General features: G+C 51.0%; 1 pseudogene; it reads right to left on the reverse strand.

The window, feature by feature from the left end:
• Positions 1 to 490: 490 nt before the first annotated feature.
• On the reverse strand, positions 491 to 13,994 carry LOC142435795 (bifunctional peptidase and (3S)-lysyl hydroxylase JMJD7-like; annotated as a pseudogene).
• Between the last annotated feature and the right edge of the window lie 277 nt (positions 13,995 to 14,271).

Genomic DNA, 14,271 nt, shown 5'->3' on the forward strand with positions numbered 1-14,271 from the left:
GGTCCCTGGACAGACAGGGAGCTAGCTCCTCTCTCTGACGTTTCCATCTGAACCCTCCCCGCCCTCCTGGAGACACAGAAAGCCACAAGGAGCAGGTACCACATGGAGCCTCCCCAGCTTTATTGAGCATGTCCTTCGAGCAAGCGAGCGGGCCCTTACAGAAACCCTCTCCAGGCCCCAGGGCAGCCAGAAAGGTAGGGACCATCATTATATCCACTTCACAGCTTTACAGAGGAGGGAGGACGCTGCAGCTGGCCTCCACCCACGGGGCTGCTTCACCTGCGTGGCAGCTTTCTGGGAACCCTGACCTAGACACCTGCCTGGCACTTCCTGGTCCTCCTCCTATCACCCACGATAGTCTCCAGGGTCGGTCCCAACCCAAACGGAGTTCTGGGTCAGACAGATTGCAGGGTGTCTCTGTGGGGGCCCATCTGGGGAGGAGCCAGAGTGCCCCCTGAGCTGTGGGGGGGCACATTCCCTGGGGGCTCCACTAGTCCAGGCCTGAGGCCTTGGTGAGGGTGTCGAGCAGTTGGAAGTAACTGTACTTGAGGTCATACTCCATGTCGTACCAGAAGTTCACTGTGGGGAGAGCAAGCACAGGAGTGGGTGGCCCAGCTCTGACCCAGAGCCTCCCCTGCCAACCAGCTGGCCGAGGCCAGCAGCTCCTCACCAGCAATGCAGCCCTGGGACAACTTCACATGGTGGAACCACAAGGCCGGCAGGTAGAGCATCTCGCCGGCCTGCATGGTGCACCGGAGGGCCTGGGCCCCACGGTACTGTGGGTACCGGGACAGATCTGGTGTCAGGGGATCCAGTGGAAGCCAGGGCACCTGGGGACGGAGCAGGACCGGGGAACTCGGCCTTTGGCCTTGCCAACGGTAAGGGCCAAAGGTCCCACTCCATCCGCCCTGGGAAGCCAGCCCCAGAAGGCGGGACCTTACGGAGGAAGGGGCCACCTTCCCAAGACCTTTGGGGCCCGCTTGCTCCTCGGAGATGGATGAGCTCGCCCCTCCCTGAGGCCCAGGGCCAAGATGGACACCTTCTCCATGGCCTCTTCATCCACCACCTCAAAGGTGCCCGCCTCAGTGAGTCGGTAGGTTGCTGGGGTGTACAGCTCTGATGCCAGAGAAAAAGGGGGAGCTCAGCAAAGAGTGCTCCCAGCCCATCACACCTCCTCCCAGCCTCTCCTGTTGGCTGCCTGGCCCCAGGGACACAGGCAGGGAATCCTCGCTACCCTTCCTCTGGTTTGGGGCCCATGCGTAAGGCAGGCCTCAGCCCTACCATAGGGGATGAAGGGTCGGTCGCTGGGCGGGTGTAACAGGAAATGTTTCTCTCCAGAGAGGACACAGTAGAGGTTTTCGTAGTGGTCCTTGTGCACTGCCAACACAAAGAAGGTCCTGGGTAGATTTGGCGGAGCAGGGCACATGAGAGGCAGAACCTGCCCACCCAGAGCCTTGCGCCTCAAGACAGCCAGGGGTGTAAAAACGAGAAAGTCCTGCGAATAAAGATTTCAACCTTCCATCCAATGTGTCCCCTGATGTCTCCTTTACGCCCAGTACTAGTTCAACTTAGCCAGTAAAGGATCTCTATCCCTCTGCCATGAGCATGGTGCTCTTTTAAACTCCATCCGGTCTCAGACTGAAAACAGCCTCTTCAAAGAACAGCCAGGATCCTGGAGGACAATGAATATATAAGGGGGGAGGGGGAATCCCATTATTTTCTACACAGTTTCTGAAGCCCCCTCATTTCCCTCAGGGAGAAGAACTCAGGAAGGGAGGGTGAGAACGTTTGAACCAACTAGAGGGACTGAATCAATGTCACTGAGCTGTCAGCGTAGAAGCTTGGTGTGTGCTTTTGCTCTGTGTATTCTCAACGACATAGTCAAACCAGACTCCAGGAGATGCCCAGGAGGGGCTGGGGTGGAGGGCATTCCAGATCCCAGCCACCAGGGACTTGGCACACACCACACGCCCCATGCGGGTCATCTCTCCAAAGAGGTAAATATCCACGCATAGGGTTCTCCCAAGTTCACCTCCGGGGCCAACGTGCCCTCTGAGAGATGTCTAGTGCGCCCCCACACCAAAGTCATCCCACCCACCACGCTGCCACGCCGCTCCTCCTCTGTTCGTAGAATGGTAGAGCGACCCTCCAGGCCAGCCTCCCACCCTTGGCCCCATCCTGGCTCCTCCCTGTTCCTGCATCCCAGAGACACCTACAGGACGTCACTGCGGCCGCCTCCCCCAGCCAGAAGTTCACCGCGTCTGACATCTTCCCTGCAGGACAGAGGAGGAGAGTTAGGAGCGGTTGTCCCCTGCAGGTTGGGTCTGGGATAACACCCAACAGGATGTGGGCAGGGGTGCTGCATGCGAGCGAGGGGCATCCCAGGGAAAAGTGGCAAAGAGGCCATGGTTTGGAGGGCTTGGGGAGTGGGCCCAGCCCCCCACAGGCAAAAGTTAGAGCACTAATCCTTTGCAGTCGGTCAACAGTCAAGGCTTCCAGGACGGCAGGGCCTGACCCTGGCCATGGGGTGGTGGGTGTGGGCCAAGACAATCAATGTCACCGAGCTGTCAGTGTAGAAGCTTGGTGTGTGCTTCTGCTGTGTATTCTCAACGACTGCCCTCTGCCCCAGTCGCCCCCTCTCACCCAGAGCCTCGGAGGCCCAGGGCATGTGGGGCTCCAAGTCGGGCAGCAGCTGGGGCAGCTCAGTAAGCAGGTTAGAGCACTGCTTATGCACGTAGAGCACACCAGGGTGCCGGGCCCTGCCCTCCAAGACATCCAACACACCTCACAGGGGCAGCAGGCGCTCGGCTGGCATCACGAACTGGTCTCCGCGCACGGAATCAGCATAGTCATCTGGGGTCACCGCTACGCTCACCTCCGTGGCGCCCACCGTGGCCCTAGGGGAAGGGACTCTAAGAGCATGCCCACATGCCACAAGACAACTCGCCCATCACCCTAGCCCAGCCCAAGGCTGCACCCACCTCAGATAGGGGAGTGACCACTTCTGCAGGGCATTGCGCACGATGCAGGGCCTGCTGGGGCAGACCCAGTCCCGGTAGAAGTGCAGTGGCATCGGGGCCTCATCCAGGTAGGGCACGGTTGGAGGCACGCCAAGCTCTTAAGTGGGGTGGGAGGTAGATGTTGACATAAACAGCACCCAGCCACTTACGGATGAGATGCCCTCTCTGGGCATGCCACAGGGTATCACTGGGCAGTGCTCACTGGGGAGGGACCAAGAGACTCTGGACCACCAGAAATAGAAGGGGATTTTCAAGGATGAGGCTGCCGCACGCCTACTCCAGGAGGGGCCACACAGCCCAAGAGCACGTGAGCAACATACTCTGGTGTCAACTTGTGGAGGGGTCGAGTCTAAGCTGTCATTCAGGTTGCAGCTTGATGACCTCATTTGTAGGTGCCCTCGGTAATCAATAGCTCCCTTCCTGTGAGACATTCCTGCTGACAAGACACACAGAGTTACACTAGAGCCCTGGAGCCGCAGGGCTCACTTGGAGACCCCTGCTAGCGCTGGGATGCCTCCACCACCACTGGGTCCACAAGGCTTTCCACCCACTGGCCTGTGATCTTCCTGCATCAGCATCATTGCTTGTGTTTCATGAGTAGGAAGAGGGATTTATAGACTGGTGTCGGACATATGGGCTAATATCAGACTTAAGGATTTGATCTGGACTGGGCTGGGATGTTTTCTTAATGTACATTTTTTCTTTGATATAAAGTTCTCTTTTAAAACACATATAAGTGTCTATGAATTTGTTTTTCTGGTCTACTGGGGCTAACACAGCGGGACTCCTGCTTGGCCCAAACCCCAGTCCTCCCTGGGGCCAGACCCTTGGTTAGCTTCCCTAGCTGCGGTGGCAGACCTCTAGCGAAGTATAGAAAAGCAGCCTCAGGCACCACGCAGGGAGCTCCCCGTGGCTGGGGGCAGCAAGATGAAGGAAGAATGCCTTCCAACTGCGAATATTCACTGAATATTTTGGAATGTGCTCAGCACTTGGCTTGGCCAGTGTGAATGGGTCCTTTCAAGATGCTGACAGCCTCATCGGGGAGACATGCCTATAAGCTGAACGCCCTGGGTCTTCCATGATGGTACCGTGCTGTGTGCTGCCTGGGTGGCTTTCTCTTGCTGCCCTTCATAAACATCACTGACTCCCTGTTGTGCTCCTGGCTGGCTCCTCGTCTCACCGAGTCTACCTACAAACACTCCCAACCTCCCTTGCCCTCACCTTCTCCCTCTCCCATGCCACCTCCTTTGGGGCCCCTCCACTCACAAGTCACCCCAAGAGCCTTCCTTCCCCCAGCTGGCTATCCTTCTTCTTTAGGAACTTGTGAACCACACCACCCACCGCCCACCCCCTCCCGGCCCCCAGCCCACAACCATTTCTAGTAAACAAACAACAGTTGCCCTCGAGTCGATTCTGGTTCCTGGTGACCCGGGATGTCAGAGTGGACCTTTGCTCCACAGTTTGTGGCCCTGACTTTTCTGAAAAGGATTGCATTTCATGGGGTCCTTTAGGAGTAGGCAAAGTGCACCAACCTTCCCATTAGTAAGACAAATGCTTAACCATGGACACCACCCCGGGGCTCTGAAAAACTCCTCGTTCCCTTCCTGCGTGCATGTCCACTTGACCACCTGCACCGTCAAGCACACTATCTACGGGCCCTGGTGGTGGCACGGTGCTTAAGCACGTGGCTGCTAACCAGGAGGGTATGATCTCAGTCCACCAGGTGCCCCTCGGGAGAGAGACGTGGTGGCCAATCTGTTTCCTCAGACACAATACGGGGCAGTTCTACGACTCCAGTGACAGGTTTGCAAACAGGTTAATATACTATCTACTCAATTGATTTCCACTGGATAGCTGTCTCTGTCCCCGGCTAGAATGTGATCTCCATGAGGGTGGGGGTGTGGGTTATGCCTTCCCAGGATGGAGCACAGTGCCCAGCACGCAAAGGATCCCCAGTACACACTGGCTTAATGACTGGATGAAAGGCTTACAATATCTCCTGCCACAGTGAACTAACTGGTTCCCCTGGCTTAACTCCCCTCCTTCCAAAAGCATTTATCACCCCAGCTCCAGACATCTTCTTGAAAGGCAGCCTCATGTTGTCACTCTGAGCAAACCTCCTTTGATGACTTACCACTTGGAGAATAAAGTCTGCCTGGCCTTGGTAACGGGGCCCAACCCATTCTTCTCCTCTGATTAGCCTCTGCCTGGAGCCGGCCCCTTACCACACACCCTCCCTGCTCCCTGGCCCTGCAGCTCCCTCCATTCTTTCCCTTGGGTAGAGAGGAAGGTCCCCCCTGTGCTTCAAGACCACTGACCTACCCCTGAACCACAAGGTCGCGTGCCTCCAGTGAAGTCACCCGATTAGTCTCACGGTCAGTGGGAAAGTGGGGATGTCTTTAGCTAGATCAGAAATTGGAGCTGAATAGGAAGGTCCCAGGGGACCTGGGAAGGTGGAAAGGGAAGAGCTGATTGGTACTTGAAAGTCACTGGCAAAGAGGCAAGAAGGATCCTACCTAGTAGATACAGGAACGCGGAGGGGTGACACGTGGCCAAGCTGTGCCAGCCCACTGTAACAGGCACCGCAGAAGATGACTCAGTAAACCCCTGAGATTCTCACAGAAATTCTTAACAGAGGTGCTAACTGCTATTTTTAGCCCCTTTATGTTTTCTACTCTTCTTCCATTTTGATTTTCTTGCATTTGTATAGATTTCTTTTGGAGTACGGTCACTCTTCTATCCCAGGGCTTTGAAACGAGAGAATTTCAAAGGAGATCTAGACAATTCCTTTGACCCCATAATTCCTCTGCTAGGAATTTAACCAACCAAAAACACATGGGAAAAACGCTTCCCTCTCCCGAGCGCACCAACCTCTCTCCGACTCAGGGTGTTTGCCTTCCGTGAACTGCCCCCGCATGTGTCTGCACACTCCCTCCCTCCCCGCCCTTGAGTCTGTGCCCAAGAGCCACCTCCTCATTGAGGCCCGCTCTACTCACCCTATTGAACCTCCATCCCGGAGCCCCTCATTCCACTTAACTGATTTCCCCACATTTATCTTCTAACCTACTGTCTCTTCATTTAGTGTGCCTACGGCTAACTGTAAGGAACCCCAGTAGCTGCTAACAGCAAGGTCAGTGGTTCAAACCCATTGGCCACTCCTCAGGAGAAAATAGACGCTGTCTGCTCACTTAAAGAATTTCAGCCTCACTAACCCACCCAAGGGGAGCGGGTATTGTTTTTATCTCCACAGGGAAAGAGAGACCAGACTTCAACCCAATGCTCCAAGATGTGAATGCAGCATGCCAGCATGCAGTAGGGAACCAGTGGAGAGGTTTGAGGGGCCGGTCCCAATCCCAACTACTAAATGGACACCTGCCCCTCCCCCCAGAAGAATTTATTTCAAAGGGCGGCATTGAATCTGAAGCTCCAGGAGAGGGACATATCTGATTAGAGCACACGGGAGCAGAGGAAGGGGAACGAGGAGAGTGGAGCACATCCTGGACCACCAGGCCATGGGGACGATATTTCCAATTAGAACAGCCAGTTCACAGAGAGGACCACATGGCCAGCCAAACTAGGAGACATGGCGCCCCTCACTGACTCATAGCCCTACAGGGGACAACAATGGAGACACAGTGTGGGAATTGCACCCAATATGATCCTGCCACACTGAGGCAAAACACTAAAGGGGTGCAACAGCAAGGGATTGGAGTGGCGAGGTCCCCAGGGAATGCTGAAGGTGGACTTTGGAGCCAGCATGGTGCCCCAACAGACTGGACTGGAAAACACTCCTAAAGGCCAACAAACAATCCTTGAACTAACTACAAGCTTTTTTTTCTTATTGTGTTTTGTTTTGGTTTTTGTCATTGGTTTGTTGTTGTTTTGCTGTATATTGTTTCTTGGTTTTGCTCTGTCTTGTTTTTGTGCATGTTATTACCTCCTCAGGTCTGTCTAAATAAGATAGGGTGGATGAACAATCTGGAGGAGAAAACAATGGAACCAACAATTCTGAGGGGACATGGGAGAGGGGGAAGTGGGGGGAAAGGTAGTGGTGTTAACAAACCCAGGGACAAAGGAACAAGTGACCCAAATCGGTGGTGAGGAGGGTGTGGGAGGCTTGGTAGGGCATGATCAAGGGTAATGTAACCAAGAGGAATTGCTGAAACCCTGGTGGGGACTGAGCATGATAGAGGGAAAGGAGGAAAGTCAAAAAAGGAAATAGAGGAAAGAGCTGGGAGGCAAAGGGCATTTATAGAGTTCTAGATAAAGATATGTACATAGGCAAATATGTTTATATATGAGGATGGGGAAATAGATCTGTTAGGTAGCTTAGCCTAGGTAATTGGGAAGTCCATTTACGCATGCCCAGGAGAACCAGCAAAGGACAAAGCTGGATTTTCCCGCCAGTGGGTGGAGATGGGCGTTACACCTGGAGCAGCCCACCTGGGCCAGTTTACTACAATTCAGCCAATGGGATCGACCTGGGGTCGTTCACCACGCCTCCCCCAGGAACCCTTAAGAAGGCAGGAACCGAGAGGGAGAGGGTCTGGTCATCTCCGTGGGAGGGGAGAGATCCTTGCGTGTCCCGGAGCAGTCTCTGCCAGGCCGCATGGTCAAAGGAATCCTATGGGTGCCGCATAAAACCTGATGCTTCTTTGAACTTTCATTAAATTAACTTGGATCACGAGCCCGGCTTCAGCATAAAATCTTTCTCGCGCGGAGCCAAGGACCAAGGCTGAAATCTAGTCCCGGAGAGAGAGACCTTACAGATCTATGTGCATATATTTATAGGTTTAGTATTAAGGTAGCAGAAGGACTTTGGGCCTCCACTCAAGTACTCCCTCAATGCAAGAATACTTTCTTCTTTTAAATTGACACTCTATGAGGCTCACCTTCCTGATACAACTGCTGAAGACAAAGCGGGTGAATAAGCAAATGTGGTGAAGAAAGCTGATGGTGCCCGGCTATCAAAAGATAATAGCATCTGAGGTCTTAAAGGCTTGAAGGTAAACGAGCGGCCATCTAACTCAGAAGCAACAAAGCCCACATGGAAGAAGCACACCAGCCTGTGTGATCAAGAGGTGCCGAAGCCATCACTTATCAGGCATCAAAGAACAAAAATTCATATCATTGTGTGCTCACCTCCCTGATTTGATCGCTGAAGACAAATGGGTGCATAAGCAAATGTGGTGAAGAAAGCTGATGGTGCCCGGCTATAGAGTCGGGGTCTTAAAGGTTTGAAGGTAAACAAGCAGCCATCTAGCTCAGAAGCAAAAAAAGCCCACATGGACAAAGCACACCAGCCTGTGCGATCACGAGGTGTTGAAGGGATCAAGTATCAGGCATCATCAGAACAAAAAATTATATCATAGTGAATGAGGGGTGGAGTGCAGAGTGGAGACCCAAAGTCCATTTGTGGGCCACTGGACAACACCCCCTTACAGAAGCGTCTCGGGGAGGAGACAAGCCAGTCAGGGTGCGATGTAGCAATGATGAAAAATACAACTTTCCTTAAGTTCCTAAATGCTTCCTCCTCCCCCACTATCATGATCCCAATTCTACCTTGCAAGTCTGCCTAGACCAGAGGATGTACACTGGTACAGATGGGAACTGGAAACACAGGGAATCAAGGGCAGATGATCCCTTCAGGACCAGTGGTGTGAGTGGTGATGCTGGGAGGGTAGAGGGAGGATGGGTTGGAAACGGGGAACCAATTACAAGGATCTACATGTGACCTCCTCTCTGGGGGACAGACAACAGAGGGGTGGGTGAAGGGAGATATCGGACAGGAAAAGATATGGCAAAATAATAATTTATAAATTATCAAGGGTTCATGAGGGAGGGGGGAACAGGGAGGGAGGGAAAAAATGAGGACCTGATGCTAGGGGCTTAGGTGGAGAGCAAATGTTTTGAGAACGATGAGGGCAATGAATGTACGGATGTGCTTTACATAATTGATGTGTATATGGATTGTGATGGGAGTTGTATGAGTCCCTAATAAAAAGATTCTTTAAAAATATGTTGTGCTTCCATACACCAGCAGCAAACAATCGGAAAAGGAAAGAAAGAGAACAATTCCATTTCTAATACCATCTAAACAACTAAAGGACTGAGGAATATTTTTTTTAATAAATCGTTTTATTGGGGCTCATACAACTCTTATCAGAATCCATACATACATCAATTGAGTAAAGCACCCTTATACATTCGTTGTCCTCATCATTCTCAAAATTCGTCTTCCACTTGGGTTCCTGGAATCAGCTTTTTCCTTTTTTCCCCTCCCCTCCCTCTCCGCTCCCCCTCCCCCTCCCCCATGAACCCTTAATAGTTTATAAATTATTATTTTATCTTATCTTACACTGCCCCGCGTCTCCCCTCACCCACCGTCGCATTGCCCATTTCCCAGAAAGGAGGTTAAATGTAGATGGGACTGGGGAATAATTTAATGAGGGAGACAAATACTAAAAATACTTCTGAGGGAATTTAAAGAAGACATAAATAAATTAGAAGGCTTAATATTGTTAAGATGACAATATGACCAAAGTGATCTGCAATCCCTATAAAAATTCCAACAGCTTTTATGTTCCTTTTAGGGGAACGGAAAGTCAATTCTCAAATTCACATGATTGCAAAGGGCCTCAAATCGTAAAAATGATCTTGAAAAAAAGAAGAACAAAATAGGAGGTTTCAAAATAAAATAAAAAATAAATTTTTAAAAATAGGAAGTTTCATCCTTTCCAATTTAAAAATGTACTGTAACATTGTTAGGCAGACTAGCGCAGGGATGGGATGTCCCTTAAGCCATGCCCAGAGAGCCAGGCAAGGGAACAAAGAGCGGCACACTGCACATGCTCAGAGGCTCAGGTTTCCCACCAGTGGGATTGGGTGGGTGCTAAACCTGGATCAGCCCACCTGAGCCAGGTGAATTCCGTTCAGCCAATGGGGTCCATCTGGGGTCGTCCACCATGCCTCCCCCTGGAATCCATGAAAAGGGAGGGGTGGGGGAGGGGGAGGGGGAGAAGGGAGATAGAGAGAGAGAGAGAGAGAGAGAGAGAGAGAGAGAGAGAGAGAGAGAGAGAGAGAGAGAGATCTAACAGAGAGCAGAGAGTCGCAGGGAAGGGGAGATCTTTGCGTGACGCTGAGCAGCTTCAGCCAAGCTACATGGTCTGGAGGAGTCCTATGGGTGCTGTGTAAAACCTGAAACTTCTTCTACCTCTCATCAAACTCACTTGGATCACGAACCAGGCTCCGGCGTGAATTCTTTCTAACGAGGTACAACTCGATCTCCCGAGAGATCTAACAAAGCCACAATCATCAAAAGAGTGTGGTACTCCTAAGAGGGCAGTCCAAGGAGTAGAAATGAGAATCAAGAAATACACCCGTACACCTATGGTAACTTGTGATTTGACAATTATGTGAATGGGGGAAGACCCACTTATTCAATACACAGTGCTATGACCACTGAGTCGCCACATGCAAAGGAATGAAGGCACATGGACCGATACCTTACATCATGTATGTGGAATTATAAAGAGACTTCTCCCCAGATTTGTCTCCCAAAAGACATGTCAAACACTAGAGCCTATTTGCTAGCATATCGTGGGAGGCCAGATGCTTGGAGACATCCTCCCTGAAGGCAGTCATTGGCCAGACAACTGTCTGCTCCCAGGGCAGGTAGAGGTCCCCGCCTCCCTGCTGTTAAGGACAATGGGCTAGTTCTCCCTAAATGCTTGTGACCATTAGCTTGGTTCCCATAGGAAGAGTTTACACCCTACTGATAATTGTTTCTATGGAGACCCAGAAAACAGGTCAAACCAGCTCAGTGACATTCCAAGTTAGGCTGCCATCCTGAATCTAGGATCTGCCCTTGTCACATTTGTGCCCCCAATCCCTCCTCTTCCTATTGTGTATATCCCTATATTGTCCCTCTCTCATTGCTGTATACCCTATAGTGCAACCCCTTCCTGTGATGTATGTCTTTACCTGTAATTACTGGTCTTGCACATCCCCCAAAGATATATAGGCCTGGGTTATGTGTCTTTGTAGTCAGAACTCCAGAGCCTCGGAGCACTCTGCTGATTTTCTTTAGATGTCTTTCCTCCCACATACCCAACAACCCGTCCCCCTATTTTAGCATTGAAAGTCCCTCCACCCAGGCCAACTGGTTTGATCATGTATTCGATTTGCATGCAGCCCCTCCCCTCTCCTGAGGGGTAGACTCAGTGAAGGCACTGACAGGCTCAGAATCTTGGTTTCCTGACTTGTGCGTGTGCTGGAAAGTTTACATGGGATGATAAATAATAACACGGATCGCAATGAACAATTATAAGAACTTACTATGGGCCAGACGTTGTTCCTCAGTGCTTCTAGCAGGCACACAAATGCCATGTCCTTGGGGCCTACAAGAACTCAGATTCCACTTCAGCAGATCTGAAGCAAGCTGTGAGAAATGGAGTTTCTACAACAGTGAGGACCAGGATTCTAAGAAGGATTGAGGCATTCAAATGACCGTGATGGAAAAGACCATGTATTGAGTATACTGTGGGTGGCCAAAAGAATGAGCAAATCAGTCCTGGAGGAAATCGAACCAGGACATTCTTCGAAGAATGTTCCTAGAAGATAGAATGGCAAAATTTTGTCATGCTGATTTTGGACATGTCGTTAGGAAAGACCAATTGCGAGACGAGAACATCATGTTTGGTAAAATAGTGGATCTGGGGAAACTCTTCATGACACGGACTGGCACAATAACCGCAACAATGACCTCAAACCTGCCAATTGGCAGGAAGATTGCATAGGATCTAGCAGTAATTAGTCCTATCCGGCATAAGGTCACAAGGAATCAAATTTGCTTTGCTGGCGACTAACAACAACAAGGTCTTTCTATCATTCAATCTCAACCTCGAACACACAACCTAAGAACTATTTTTCACTTCCCTTGTACACACAGCAGAACAAAGGGGGTTCAATGATTTTTCCGAGGTTATAGAGCTAGAAGGACATAGAGTCAAGACTGGACAATGGAGCGATTTGACACCAGAGACATTAATCTTAAGCAGGACCTTTGTCTCCCACAAAGATCATAGGCATATCCATAACGGACTTGGCACAAGCTCTTCCACATGGCAACCTTTCAGCAAATAGTTGATATCTTAGTGCCATCCAGTTGACACCAAATCAGCGACTGTATAGGGCAGGGTAGAACTGTCTATGTGGGTTTTTGACACTAAATATTTACAGCCATAGAAATCCTCATCTTTCTCCCACAAAAGTCTGTATGATTGTTATTAATTGGGTCAGAAGTCACTTTAATGGTGACCAAATCCTTCCTCTTCTTGGATTCAACATTATACCCCACTGCTTCTAATAGCTCCTCTACCCAAACCAAAACAGGCATGAGAGAGTTGATTCTGACTCATGGTGCCTTATGTGTGGATTCCATAGGACTTTCAAGACTATAGGCTTTAAGCAGGTTTCCAGGCCTTTCCTCCATGGTGCCCCTGTGTGTGTTCCAACTGCCAATGATTTGCTGAATAGTTGAGTGTGGAACTCTTTGCCCTCCTCCAGGAACTCCAATACCCTTGAAGCTCTCTATTCACAAAGGACTGTCCTTCCAACCTAGGCTCAGAGTGCTTGTCTTCTCTCTCCCATTTTCCTTTTCATCAAGTTGTTTGGGACTCCCCAGGAGTTGGGTCCCAGGGACATATTTATATGTAATTATGTCCCTGTCATCTACAACATGATCATTATAAATGGATAAAATACTGAAGTGATCAGTGCTATCTCCTTGCTGCGATCCACAATAAATTATCACGCGAGCCCCAGTCAAGAACACAAAGGATGTATTGCATTGGGTAAATCTGCTCTATGAGACCTCTTCCTTTTTTAATTTTTTTTTGCAGCTGGGAAAGAGAAAGGGGAGATGGGCTCTTCTCCCAAGTTGGCATCCCTGCCAGGGCACCCCTACTCAAATCTGGCCAACTTCACTCCCGAATAGAGTTCCCTGATACTCCTGTAGAACTGCCCCGTGGAAGGACCAATGGTCTAAAGATTCAGAATGGAGAAGACAAGTGCCAAAATCCATAGCCTAGCCCTTCACAGCCAGAGTGTGACCCCACAAGGGCCCCCACAAACAGACACTTTCTAGGGATCTTAAGTTGTTGGGGCTTAAGGGGAGGGGAGTGGGGCTCTAGCAAGCTAGGATCCCATTCCAGGATGTGGGCACATATCCCGAGCCCTTGATGGGGAGGCCTCACGTACCCAGTGGGTCCAATGGAGTTCTGGGTATATGGGCCTGTGGGAGGGAAGCCACCTTGGGGGCTGGACCAACCCATAGCATCCCAAGTTGGATGGGGTGCAGGGGCCTGGGCAGGATCCCTCCTCCTTTCCATCCCTCATGACCAACCAGACTAACAAAGTCTTGGGCAGGGAGGGGGCCTGGAGCAGGACCAGGGTTGGGACACGGGGCCTGGAGTGAGGTCTCAGGTGCGTGGACCAGGCAGGGCAGGAGTTCTGGGGCCTAGGGAGGCACCAGGTGGGCTGCAGACCCACATCAGGGGTTATGGTGGCAAGGCCCGGGTGGGCAGGAGTCTGGGATAGGGCGGGGAGGCCGCAGGAACCACACCTGGTCTGTGAAACCCTAGGCCTTGCCCATCAGGTCATTTTGGCCCATGGAGGTGGTGCGGCTCTGAGGCTGGCTCACTCAGCACTCAGAGCTTAACCTGCTCAGGTCCTGAGCCCTTGGCCTCCACAGGAAGTGCTGGCTGGCCTCTTGCCTTGTCCTCAATAGTGGCTCCAGCTGCTGCCAAAAAGGCCAAGGCTTAAGGGGCCATGGGCTTCCACCTGTGCCCCCCGCCTCTTCATCCTTAAAGGCGCCACGCGTTGCAGCCAGAGACCTCTTTCAAAAGTGTTCTCCAAAGTGTTTAAGAGCAAGGATGTTACCTTGAAGCTGAAGGTGTACCTGAATAAAGCCATCTGAGTATTATATTCAATGGCCTTGTATGCACGTGAAAGTTGGACATTGAAAAGGAAGATCAAAGAAGAATCAATGCATTTATATTGGGATGCTGGTGAATAATATTGGAAGTACTATGAACTGCGAAAAGAACAAACAAATGTGGGTTAGATGTGCAGCCAGAATACTCCTTAGAAGCAAGAATGGTGAGACTTCCCCTCATGTACCTTAGACATACTGTTAGTGAGAGATCAGTCCCTGGAGGAGTAAGGACATTCTGCCAGGTGAAGAGAGATA

The sequence above is a fragment of the Tenrec ecaudatus genome, assembly GCF_050624435.1.
Source record: "Tenrec ecaudatus isolate mTenEca1 chromosome 1 unlocalized genomic scaffold, mTenEca1.hap1 SUPER_1_unloc_15, whole genome shotgun sequence".
In the NCBI taxonomy this organism is placed as follows: Eukaryota; Metazoa; Chordata; class Mammalia; order Afrosoricida; family Tenrecidae; genus Tenrec; species Tenrec ecaudatus.